At 38.6% G+C, this 11,374-nt stretch overlaps 1 long non-coding RNA gene across 1 annotated transcript; it reads left to right on the top strand.

The window, feature by feature from the left end:
* The first annotated feature begins 579 nt into the window (after positions 1-579).
* Positions 580-976, top strand: LOC309715611. Its single transcript, XR_014279247.1, has 2 exons — positions 580-733; positions 814-976. It is a non-coding gene; the product is annotated as an uncharacterized lncRNA (long non-coding RNA).
* The last annotated feature ends 10,398 nt before the right edge of the window (positions 977-11,374 follow it).

Here is an 11,374-nt window from a genome sequence, read left to right as displayed (position 1 = left end):
CTTACACTCGGATATCTGAGCTTCACCGTGAAAACATAATCGGACATTTGATATTTGATTGAATTTTATTGTTTTGCCTTTGGGGTGGCACCTGGGGTGGCCAGTCTGGTTGGGGGGGTGGCCTGTGCCCCCCCAGGCCACCCCGCTGGACACGCCACTGCATGAAAATACATCTTCTGTAGAAATTTACATACCTTGTTGGGAGGAATAAGATCAAAATGTTCCCACACAGGGGAGGACATCCTCCTCTTCTTAGCTGGCTCCATTCTCTCCTGACTTTCCTCACTCTCATAAACCTCCAAACGGTCTCCAAACTCTCACTAACCGCAACTCTCCATCAAACACCCACATTTTTGAATGAAGTCTGAGGGGTTTATATCGCTGTCATATCTCGCGGCAAAGTTCGAACCACTTCATGAACCAGTCACGTGGTACAGCCGGGCAGCGAGGCTTCGGACGTCATCATTTTCAGCTCCTCCCATAAATGAAGCAAGCCTCGATACGCGCTTCGCGGAAACGCCCCCTCCATTACTCGACACACGCTCCGAAGCCTCGATACAGAACGTCCCATCACTAGTAATCATTCTGGAAATCTCTCTGTGCCTCACCTGCCTGCCCTCCTGCCATCACACTCCATCTGAAGCCCCGGATCTCAGGCCAGCTTTTCCACGCCACTCAGCCTCCCCTGGATCTTCATCACCCCCCTCTCAACACTCCAGGTCCCTAACTGCAAGTAAGAATTGCTGCTCTTACAACTGGCCACTGCAGAGCTGCCTTCACTACCTACCTAACTCCTATATCCTCTTCCTTCAGTGTGACTGTTCCCCACTCAGCTCCGTTCCGCATCTCAGGCCTCATTCCCTCGCCATAGCCACGTTCCCCAGGCCACGCCGCACCAAGACTCCACGTCTCGCTGTTTTTTTGTCTTTGCCACGTTTTTCTCTTGCACTTAAACCTAATAAATTGTTGCATCATCTGCTGCCTCCGCTCTGGGTTTCTGCACCTGAGTCCTGTTCGGTACCGGTGTTGTGCCAAAAAGTGATTGCTCGTATTTAAACTGCTATAAGTAACTTGCTGGGCTATAATATGTGAAACATATGTCAAATGCATCCCTTATGGATGATAGAAAGTCATCTTGAGCCACAAACAACATTCATGTAACAAGGTAGAAGCTGCAATCAGTTTTTGGCATTGACTTTTATATAACCTTTATTTATGCAGTTAAAAAATATCATTAACATTAAAAATGTCTTTTGTAAGAGTAAGCTGGCCAAGAGGACAGCAGAAATGGCAGCAATTATTACAATAGTTTTGTAAAAATATTTTAAGTGGGGATAAAGGACCGAATTGGTTATAATGTAAGTACAATGACACAGAGTTGTAAAGATACTTGAAAAACAGATATTTTTTTAATTCTATGTCTAACCCCTTTGTAAACCCTGTTCACCGAATTCTGTTTACAAACATACATAAAGATATTACACATAAAAAATACACAGAAACATTGGAAATCACTTTTTGGCAGACAATCACTTTTTGGCACAACACCGGCCACCCGGCCACGTGACAATATCTGAACTTCCTACTGCTTACATTTTTTTTTTTTTTTAAACAAATGCTTAAAGGTTCCTCTGTAGCATTTATACTTGGGAAGGAGTGCAAGTGTTAGGCTAGGTTTAAAGGTAAGAACTGTTCAGTGATACTTTATAAACTGCAAATTTAAAGCTTGCGTGTGATGTCATCACTTCAATCACAGACTGGATATTTCTGCAAAACAAACAAAGATATACTAACTTTGTGTTATTCAAGTGTCACGTATAAAATCCTGGGTAGTTTGTATGGGATAAAGAGGTCAGCTTGTCGTACTGTGGTGGATTTATTGTAAAGAACTGCAATGAACTGCTGCACAGTATCTGTGGTGCCCATGGTCAGTGTTGGTTTACATCAGCTGTAATAGACTAATTAACAATTAAGATGATGATGATCATTCACTCTATAAATAGTATAATGTCAGTGTAGAAAATGGAAGTCAGCTGAGATAGCTGTGAAACATCTTCTGCAATCTGGTTGAATTCAGTTGTGATGTTTTTTGGACTTTGTTCAAATAGTACATCTTCTACAGTTGGCTGGTCATTAGAGCATTGTTTATGTACAATGATCCATACAATGTGCAATGAGCGGCTCAGCAGGCCTAGTTGCTCAGTGGATAAGACAAAGAGGCTTAAGACATGTAACAGATTTGCTGTTTTTTTTTTTTAATTAAATAAAAGCTTTTAAATTGTTTCATGCAATGAACAAATTTAAATAACTAATCTATGGCTACAGATCTCTGGCTCAGCCTACTGAGCTGTCTGAGCCGTAGATAAAGTGTTGGGACCCAAGTTGATTAACTTTTTGGACTTGTATTTGCGTCATCCCGTTCTGCTAAAACCTGCAAAGTTTTTTATTAAATCCGCTTTTCTGGCTCTTCCAGAGAAAGCGCTTCCTGTTATCCTCTGTAAACAGGGAGACAGATGAATGCGGGTCCCAGGGGCTCGTGTCCCATATTCTCTAATAGTTTTGTACGATTCCCAAATGTGGACTCGTGCGGGATGGCTGAGAGACGGCATCCAAAACAAACAAGAAGAAAAGTGAGAGAAAAACCCTGCAGAGCACCAGACGGATGTGTTTGCCTACTCCAAAGTCAGGAGCAAATATGGTGTTACCGGAATAGCAGTGTGTCTCACAGTGGCTCTGGAAGTCATATTTTTGGGCACATATAAAGCAATTGTCAAAAGGACGTCACAAGTTGCGTCTGTGCCAAAAAAAATGGGCTATACAGGCTCCCAGTGGGAGGCAGAGTGATTGACTCACGACAACTGCTCATCTAATCACTGTGCTTTTGTTCTCCTACTTACAACAAACTCAAGGCTCACACTTCTTGGGTTTTACTCTTGTTGTCTTTGTCATACGATGACATCTTTCACTCTTTCTGAATCAGAAAGGCAGAGGGAAAAAAAGAAGCAGGCATCAAATCTCGAGTGCTTCTTTGGCTCCCAGCAGGCTCTCTATGCAGCCTGTCGCAGTATATTTTTAGCTGTCTGCGTAAATGTTCAGAAGAGTGGACAGATCTTCAGACAGATGTGCCCTGTCGTCACCCCGCTCTCCTCTTTTTGCTTCTAAGTGACGCAAGGCCGGACGCACAGGGCAGCAAGCCTCATCGCATAAATTCTCATGCATGTTCATGGATATTTCTGTGCATGCACACACAAGCAGAGGAGCAGTGCCAGAAGGTTGACGTTTCATTCATGAATCCAATTCTTATTTATGGCTGCATCTTATTGTTCTGACTTCTAACCTCTTCAGCTGTCAAAGCTCTATTATGGCACTTAACTAATCTGTGTCTGTCTCTTTATACTGCAAAACGCAGACAGTACAACTTTGATGAACCTAAGATATTCAACAAATCGATACAGTCAGTCAGAAACGAAAATGACTTATCAGTTCTATCTTTGCACACAGGGCTTTACTGTGACAAAAATTCTCTGTAGTTTCTTTGTTTCAAGTTTAATGAAAACTAAGAGCAGGGGTGCCAAACATAAGGCCTGGTCCCAAAATGTGCCTGCGGTGACTGTTATTAAATTTATTTATGAAACCGCCTTTTTTTTATGTGGATATACTACATATGTAGCATGCATTACATTGTTTAGTAAAAAATTATTTTGATGTTTAGCAACATACATAAAAATACATAAAGTGAAAACAAGTTTGTTTTCCAAAAATAAATAATACTTAATAATAGTTGGGCAGCCTACTGATTAGCTACCGTAACACTCGAGTGCGTTTAACTATACTGGTAATGTGTAATTATGACCTCAGCTAAGAAACTCAGACAAGAGTAGCATGAGAGATGTTTACTTTGATTACACAAACATTATGTAGGAGTCGATAATGGATAATAGATATTTATTTGTAAATAACTGGGCACGAATAACCTGAGCTTGTTCTATAATAATATAGTGTAGTATATTTCTAACTAACTAGGTAATACTCCCTTTAAAGATATAACACGTTTTGGGGTCAACCTGAAACAACGACAAATGCGAAATGTAAAACTGAGATCAGAGGTCAAATATAAAATGACATTTGGACGTTTGGAGTACCCATATACCAGTATGCAATACCTGAATGTTTCCAATACAGTCAAAGGCAGCAGAATTTCAAGTAAAGTTTTAAATATAAAAGACATTTTATGAATGTTTGACTTTATTTAAAATCATAATAACATGATATTTAGAATATATGTTGTCAATAAAAACGCAGTAAGAAATATTTTGATAAACTGCTATATACAGAAGCCTTAGTTTCTAAAATATAAGGCTTTCTGTCAATTTCTGACCATTAACTCATTAAGTTGTCTTTAAAAACTTTGGTGGATGTAAACCAAATTTTAATAGAATGTTTTCCATGACCCTATTCCACACCCCAACAAATTTTATGAGAATTCGTTCAAAACTTTTGGAGCTGTCGTGTTTTAAGGACAGAACTATTACGGCCTTGGCTGAGGTAATAGTGCTCAAGTTCTGAAGGGTTAGGGTCAGGGTCTAACAAAAAATTATCAATGCTTTACATTTTACATCCACAAGAAGCTAGTATAGGTTATCAACAAAAAGGTCTTGGGTTCAAATTTCTGTGTTGGAGTTCGTGCATTCTCTCTGTTGGTGTTAATGGGACTGGCAGCCTGTTTGCGGTGCACTCCTCCTCTTGCACCCATGATCCAGAACTTGATAAGGGAAAGAATTTATAGTAAAGTATGGATTTTATACCTTATGTAGTATTTTTGTTTTGTTTGTTTCTTTTTTTTAAAGTAAAATCATGTGCTGTGCAGCAGCTTTTCGACCCAGTATGGAGGAGAGGGAAAAATGTGAACTCAAAAACCGCTTTGATGCAGGAGCTTTTTCAAAATCTCAAACATACAAATTGAAGGAAGCACTGGAGTCAGGAATACAAAACAATAGAAATCTGGGGTAAATCACGGAGGGGAAAGACACATTAATGCTATTTTCAAACAATTTTAAAACAGTGAGAGAGATTATTCACAAGTGGAAAACATCCAGCAGTGGACGTGTCAGCAAACTCACCACAAAGCCAAAGAAACTGTAAAACCCCCAATAGTTACATGTGAGACACCACAGGCATCAGTTATAGGCAGAATTTAGAAAAAAGACTGAACAAGCATAGTTTGTTTGTTTTAGCCCCAATAAACATATTCTAGAAACATAGTTTTATGTTAATAATATATTATTTGTACAGTAACATAGATAGGGAGCACATAACTTCAGGAAACATGGAGCAAGGAAACACACAGCAGTGTTCGAGGATGCGACAAAGGACCAGAGGAAGATGTAAACAGTTTACACACATGGTAATGAGGTGAGGGTTAAATAAGTGGGAGACACAGCAGGAATAAATCAGGGATAATGAGAGGGCAGTTAAACTTGACAAAGTGATATAAGATGAAACACAGAGATGGGATTTGACCAGATAGGGGAAAATAAGCCAAGCAAGGAATACAATATGAACTAAAACCAAGAACAGAATTAGAGGGAAGAACCAAATGCAAAGAAACACAATCAGGAAACATTATTTTAAAAAGCCCAAAGCTTGGAACTGGGTACTTGACTCAGGAACCCGAATACATGGACAACTGTTCAAAGAACTGCAAAAGTTAAAAGAAGACATATTTAATTCAAAATTCATCGAAAGCTTTCTTTTTTGATATTTAGTAATTGTTTGGGAGGTTTCCCAGTTGACTCCCTCCTGCTTGGCAGCTCTTCGTCTAGTGAAACTCCCACAGGCAGTAGGAACATTGATGTTCAGTGTGTGAACTCATAGGCAGCCTCTCTCTCTTTCGTTGTTTCCACTTAAAATGATTTATTCATTCAGTCTTGCTTTTCTGTTCAGGAGGAAGGCTTTGCTGTCCAGCAGGCTCAGGTTTTCACGTGCTGGTTAATAGAAGCTGGCACTGCTGTGTAGCAGCACTGCAAATGATGTTTGTCAATTATGGATGTGATAGGTTTGCTTTCCTGTTGACTGCAGCCCTGCACTCTCAACCATTCGACTGAATTCTTTTGCAGGGTAAATATCCAGCACGCAGTGGGAGGAAATTAATCGGCTCCATCCTTCTGAAATTCTTCCCCCATACATTTCATTTCCTTCCGGCCTCCTTTGACGTCAGGGTGTGAGTCTCGGTTCATCCTCTGCAAATACCACGTGTGAAGGTGAACGTCAGCAAACACGACGGCAAAACGCAAACTAAAACGCCAACTCATTCGGGCCAACACGCAGGCTTATTCAAGACAAGCATAGACAGCCACGTGGAGGATACTGTCAGGGAGAGAGAAGTGCCGGAGCGATGGGTTTCAGACAAAGACTGAGTGACAGCAAATTAAAAAGATGCAAACACACAAAAGAGAGGAATAAAAGCAGAGGCAGCAGAAGTTAGATAGAGAGTTGGGGGAGAATGAGTGGGCACACATCATCAAAGTCTGACGATCAGAGAAATTCTGGCTGTTAATGGCTTGGTTCCTGCACCGGAAAAACACTAAATATGTCCCATGACCACCCAGGCAGCTGCTTTCCGCCATGGAGGGCAACCGCCCACAGTTCTGCCATGAAATTGGGACTTGAGAATATGGGAAGGGTAATTACATTGGTCACGATGAAAGTTTTTCTGCAGGTGGTTATCAGTGGCAGGAAAAAGCTGAGGGGAGTAATTTAATACTGCTATCTCATCTCCTCTAACAGTAGCGTGAAACTGTGACACACAGTAAAAAGTCCTTTTACATAACCAAAGCTCAAAACTGCCTTTAAAGTAGTTTTGTCACAGTTATACTGTGAAATACTTTCTGACCTGGTAACTGACTGCATCTAGACATATTGTAGATGTATTTCCTTTGAACATAACAGCAGAGACATTTCTTATAATAATGAAAGTAATTAAGAAAACACATGAATACTCTATAAATGGAGTTTTAAAAAAAACCCTTAAACTTACAAAAAATCCTTATTTTCTCTCTTTCTTGCATTCAAAAGTATAAAGTATTACTTCTCAGTTCAGTATTCAACAGCAAATTTTAATGAGACATACATTCACCAGTGATTTTATTAGGTACTTCAGAAAGGCCTTAATTCTTTGTGACATAAATTCAACAAGGTGCTAAAAACATTCATCAGAGATTCTGCTGCATATTCGCACGACAGCATCACATAGTTGCTGCAGATTTGTGAGCTCTACATGCATTAATACACTGAACTGCTGTCATGTGATTGACTGATTAGACAAGCAGTTGAAAAGGCATACCTGAAAAAAGGCACCGGTGAATACATATAACTCACTAACTCATTAAAACAGGGCCTTTTGTATTTTCTTATACCACATAATGTTTTTTTCACTCATACTTAATTCTTATAAATATATGCTGCATGATTAAATATGAAAGATGATGATTACATGAATTGATTATATTAAGAGGCATTTAAGTCTTACACAGACATTTACAAATAGAAGACACAAATATTTACTGTAACTTTTTCCTGTTTTTCTTCCATGTCACATTGGCAATGAATTAGCTTAGCTTAACTAGCTAGCTAGCTAACTAACCTAAAAAACAAACAAGAAACCAAAACAAGGTGAAATATCCACATTGCCTCTGCCTAGGGGTGGGTTTTGATTATCTATTTATCGATTAAAATCGATTCTGGCTTGGATAACGTGATATCGATTCATTAAAATCCTAAATCGATTTTTAAATATAAATTTATTTTGCCCGAAATGCCAGAATCTCAGGTTAAACCTCACGAAATTTCTACAACCACCAAACAGCTAAAACAGTCAGTGAGAGCAGGTACACGGATTCTGCACAAAGACGTAAACACAAAACGCGGACCCAAGGCATCCAAATCAGTGAGATGTCGCCTTTCTCACCCGACGGCCTGTACACAGACGCAGACACGCCGTGGGCGCTGAAAGCCGACAGCTCACTGATTTTGAAGCGTCAGCGGGCGCTTTTTGTTTACCTCCTTTTTGCACTAGATTCTGAAGCTGCAGGTTTTTATCTCTCTCCAAACAATATTGACTGAACCAGCAGCCAAAGATGATCCAAACTACTTTTTTCACATAAACTTCGTCACCCACTCCTACTTATTACCCACCAGTCTATGGTGTCGGCCACTGTTTGTTTGTTTGTTTGTGTGTGTGTGTGTGTTTTTTTTTAACTTACTTCCGACAAGAAAGCTTAATTTCTGCTGTTCAATACTGAACAAATTTAAACTTTTTAAAATTATGCAAAATTGCAAAAATGCTTAGCTGTGTCTCTAATCAAACCTCTGTAACTTTGCTTTGCTTCACTTCGTTTTTGACTGCACAATGTATTTAAGGTCATCTGCTATAAAAACCCAGCAAACCGCCTTCGTGTTTTTCTGTGTTTTATCCTCAGTTACTTTGACACAAAGGAATCAGCTGTGATGGTTACACCTTTGATAAAGTCTCACAAGTGTCAGCTTTCTTTTTATAGATATAAAAATATAGAAATGTACTGATAAGTGATCAGAATTATAATATTTATGACTGTCTGAGGCAAAATTTCCCCGATTCGAATCGAATCGAATAAATTCGGGACCTTGTGAATCGGAATCGAATCGATTCTAGAAATCAGTGACGATACCCAACCCTACCTCTGCCTATTAGTAGGTTATTGAATTAAAAACAACAACCTTGTAATAAATCTCAAATGATTTATTTTTTATTTACAATATTTTACAACAACTTTAATTTATGAAGCCACGTAGAATCTTACCTAAACAGTATAAAATGTTCCTAGTTACAGGCTCTTAAGCTACATAGAAGTAAGTCCAATATTTTTCAAGGTTTATGGCTGTGGAGGTGTAGGAAGACAGGGACATCTATATATCAGAACAACAATCCCTGGCTCCTCAAATCTACATGTTGAAGTTTCTTGATGTATATCTGTGAGTGAGTGTCTGAATGTTAGATAAGGGACTAATACATAGAAAAAAGTGTTTGTAATGATGGGTGTAGTAAAAGTGCTTAAAAGTACAGGTTCATTTGCAATTTCTACAAGTTTTGATTCTGTTAGCTAAAAAGTCTGGGGAAAACAAAAATGTTAATTGAAAAGTAACCAAAGGTCTGACTCACCTATTAACACTTTGGAGGCCTCTAAATTTATTTGAAAATATTCATGGTATGAAGTAAAATTTCGCATTGATCTATAAAGTTTTAGTAAAGAAACAAATTTGCTGACTCTGAGGATTTTTCCACGAATGACCCAGTAACAAAATCCACCTACCAGCATCTCTGAAGCTCTATAATTTAATACTATTATTTGTTTTAAATAAATGTAAAAGCATGTGAAAATTGCTCGTTGATATTTTTTATTGAGTTTTTACTGAGTTTTCGCCTCTGAGCAGTTGCCAGGCAACAAGTAGACTCCAGGAAGTGCCTGGGCCTAGTCAAAAAAATACTCTGACATATATCGCTCTGTAAAGCAGTAAACACACATTTATACAGTGTTTCTAAGAATCAAACATACCAGATATGATGTTCTTACTAGTGATCTTAAAAAGTGCAGGTTTTATTCCTCAAACTTTTTAAATTATTACACACCTTTCCCCCTCTTTTCAGTCTTTGAGCTAAGCTATTTCACAGAGCTATCTGGGAGTAGTGTCAATGTTCTCATCTAACTTCCTTTCAGATCAAGAACAAACTTTTTCACAGCTGATATTTAGAATTTTTATTCCAGTAAGGGGAGATTCTTCCTTTTTTTGTACGTGCTTTTGCGCAAGTTCTCAATGGGAAATGAGCCAGCATTGGCACACCTGTGGAGAAAGGAGGACAGGTAACACCAGGTGTCATGTAAAGTAGTCAGTAATTGTTTATTTAGTGGAGAAAAAGATTCAAACAAACTTCTCAGTACTTTTAAGGTTCAGAGAAGCTATTCCCGCAGATCACTGGGAACCGCGGGGAATAGGTTATGTCCCTGGTGGGTAAAGTCAATTATAATAAAATGGTTTTCCTTTAGAGTCAGCAGGTGTCAATATCACAAAGTAAAGACGTATTAAGGCTACTTTTAAACAATTTTGAAACAATGAGAGAGATTCTTCACAAGTGGAAAACATCCAGTGTTCCCAGCAGAAAGATGGAACTAGCATAGTTTGTTTGTTTTAGGCTCAATAAACACATTCTAGAAAGATGCATAGTTTTATGTTAATATTATATTATTTGTACCATATTTGTAACATATGACTCATTTATTTGTTATCAAACGTCAGTTATTGGCTTACATTTTTATGTGTGAGGATCACAGGACTAACTTGACTTGTGCAGATTTTTCAGATATTCAGTATTTTTTTTGTGGTACCTTTTTTGTTATAAAAAAAGACAGTATTTGTTGTGTAAAATGCAATTCTTAAAAAACTGATTTTTGTCACTTTTCAGTGAATCTGAACTACAACCAGAAGCAACAATCACATATTTTAATATTAAAATAAAAACAAGGCAATCTGTGAAAGTTGTGAATAATTATTTACATGGAGGCCAACCACGAAGTGTGAAGTTGGAGGCAACTCAGCTAAACTTCTTTTTGTGTGCACATGTTGCTGTTTATGTACGTGCACGTGTCCTTGCACTAGCAAACAGATGCGTGAGTGTGTGCATCATCATCATCATTATCATTAGCATGGTGAGAGTATCTGTTGAGGGGGTGTGCTGATTCCGGGACACATCACATATTCATCCCTGGTGTGCTCCCCGTTCTGCCCTGAATCATACCTCAGCCCCTCCCTCCAAACCCCCGCACACACACGCACATCTCGAGAGCTTATTCATCCATCTCACTGTATATGTAATGCGACCTGATATAGCTGCCTTCTGCACATGTTGAGAAAAGTGACTGGCTTAACATAGCCAAGGCTGGATACCTTGAACACACACTGCGTCTACTACACACAGTTATACAGATAATAAATATCCCCTCCCTTCTATAAACAAATATCCTCACTTTTGCACGACTCCCTCATTTTACTGGATGGAATATTCCATGCAAAGCCCTTATTCAATAGGTTATCAATTTCAGACTTGCTGAAAGACTTGTTGCATTATATAACTGTATGTCTTATGCTTTGCTACTCAGGTTTCTGCTCTCTGCTTTCATCTGATTAAGTGTTCGTGTAAATTCATTATTGATTTTTTTGTTCTTTTGCATCATCCTTAGAGAGCACTTAGAGTGAGATTAGAGCAAAGACAAGAACAAAGAAAACTCCCACTCACTTCTGTGTAATTATTTCTTTATTTTTTTAATAAAGCAAAGCACTTCCA

The sequence above is a fragment of the Aulonocara stuartgranti genome (assembly GCF_965226115.1).
Source record: "Aulonocara stuartgranti genome assembly, chromosome: 2".
Taxonomy (NCBI): domain Eukaryota; kingdom Metazoa; phylum Chordata; class Actinopteri; order Cichliformes; family Cichlidae; genus Aulonocara; species Aulonocara stuartgranti.
The sequence above is the reverse complement of the archived record's forward strand: the minus strand, read 5'-3'. Positions and strand labels throughout refer to the sequence as shown.